Raw genomic sequence first — 2,286 nt, 5'->3', positions numbered from 1 at the left:
TGGCCACATCGGCTGGACGCTAGACGACTGGAAATCGTGGCCCGATTTCGGTTGGTAGGAGCTGATGCTGGGCCTCGAGTGTGGCGCAGACCCAACGAAGCCCTGGATCCAAGTTGTCAACAACGCACTCTGCAAACTGGTGATGGCCTCATAATGGTGTGGGCTGTATTTACATGGGATGGACTGGGTCCTCTGGTCCAATTGTACCGATCATTAACTGGAAATGGTTATGTTCGCATACTTGGAGATCGCTTGCAGCAATTCATCGATGTCATGTTCCCGAACAACAGTGGAATTTTTATGGATGACGCTGCGCTATATCACCTGCCCACAGTTGTTCCCGATTGTTTTGAAGGACATTCTGGACAATTGGAGAAAATGATTTGGCCATCCAGATCACTCATCATGAATGCCAGCGAACATTTATGGAACATAATGGAGAGGTCAGTCGGGCACAGACTCCTGCACCTGAAACACTTTCGCAGTTATGGATGGCTATAGAGGCAGCGTGGCTCAGTATATCTGCAGGGGCTTCCGGCTACTTGTTGAGTCCATGCAGCGTCGAATTGCTGCACTACGCTGGCTAAATGGAGGCCCGGTACGATATCAGGACATATCTCATGACTTTCGTCACCTCAGTGTACTGAAAATAGCTGTCTGAGATGCGCTATTGTGGTATTTTATAGAAATAGTGTTGGAAGTTCGAATCATAATGATTTTATTATCACTGTGAGACGAAGGTACTTCATTATTGCGCGACAACCAAGTACTTTTCACATTATATTATCTTCAATATGATATTAAACTTTTTTAATCGAAAAACTAACTTTTTATACGTAAGGCGTTCTTATGAGTATGATTTTAAGATCTTTCGTCCTCAATCCTCGTCATACATGAATAATTTCACACTTGTCTGAACTGTGTCAAGACGTACTTTCTTCGCATCCCTTCTCGCAAAGATATAACTTACACTAGTCCATACGTATATATAATGATTAGTGTGGCCACCGCCCTCCATGAAATTCACTGCCGCCTGCAGCAATTGCGGGCACGTGCTGTGATGAGGGAAAAACAAGAGCGTGCTCAAATGTAATGGTTCCGAATTTTTTATGTGAAAATCCGTAATATTGTGTTCGTCTGTAGGTCAACAGCGTCAATATATTTTGAGAAAGAAAACATGGCCGAAGCAGACTGTAATCTATTTATTCTCTATGCTACTAGAAAATTTCGACCGTCGCTCATTTTCAGGCACTTATTACAAGGCTCATGCTTCAATAGTCAAGTGTGACCTGAAACATGAGGCTTATGGAAGCGCTTGAAATTTCTGATGCTCGAAATAAGTAATAGCACAGACAGTGAATACAGTCTGCTTGGAACGTGTTTTCGTTCTCAGAATTCTTCAAGCTTTTTCATACAACAAAAATAATTATCATTCTACATCTTCATTATTTGTGTTTACGTATTTGCAGCCCTCTGCCGCTAGATTAATTTGAGATGTATCGTGTAACAGAGCGGTGTGTAACGCAACTATGTCGGTGCGTGAGGAACAGTGTGCTATAATCGAGTTTCGAATTCGAAGAGTTTTGCCACACAGGTTGCACCCTATCCTTCAGCATGACAATGCTGGACCACACACGAGCGTAGCAACACCTGCAAGAGTCCGATACCTTGGGTTCACTGTCATACATCAGCCACCTTACAGTTCCCACTCCGCACCATTCGATTTTCGTTTGGTTCCCCAACCCGACCGGGAATCGAACCCGGGCCCCGTGATCCAGAGGCAGTAACGATCGCCACTAGACCACGAGCTGCGGACGGCATTCGTGGCTATTTTCTAAGTCACATATTGAGAATAGAGTTAGTAACGGTGAAGTAATAATTTTAAACGTCATGTCTGATGTGACAGTTTCATCAGGCAGCTCACTGTTTATGAAGTCATATTCCCTGAACTATGATAGGTAGCTGGTTCTTACCTAAAAAGCGATTTTTCCCCGACAGTAAGGGATATGCGTACCAAAGTTGCTTGAAATCGGTCCAGCGGTTTAGGAGGGAATGTGGAACATACACACATACACATATCAATGCATCCATTTTTTTGATATGTGATGATTCGTGTTGATATAGCTTCATGTGGGAATCTACAGAGATCTTTATGTTTTCGAGTTTTGCTCAGCGGATAAGACTGTACAATGAACTAATGCATGAAGGGAGTTTCACATAATTCTTTCACATCAAGTAACTTTCGACACATCCTCACCTAAAAGTACGAGGGTCACTCCAAAAGAA

The sequence above is a fragment of the Schistocerca americana genome, chromosome 4 (assembly GCF_021461395.2).
Source record: "Schistocerca americana isolate TAMUIC-IGC-003095 chromosome 4, iqSchAmer2.1, whole genome shotgun sequence".
NCBI lineage: Eukaryota > Metazoa > Arthropoda > Insecta > Orthoptera > Acrididae > Schistocerca > Schistocerca americana.
The sequence above is the reverse complement of the archived record's forward strand: the minus strand, read 5'-3'. Positions refer to the sequence as shown.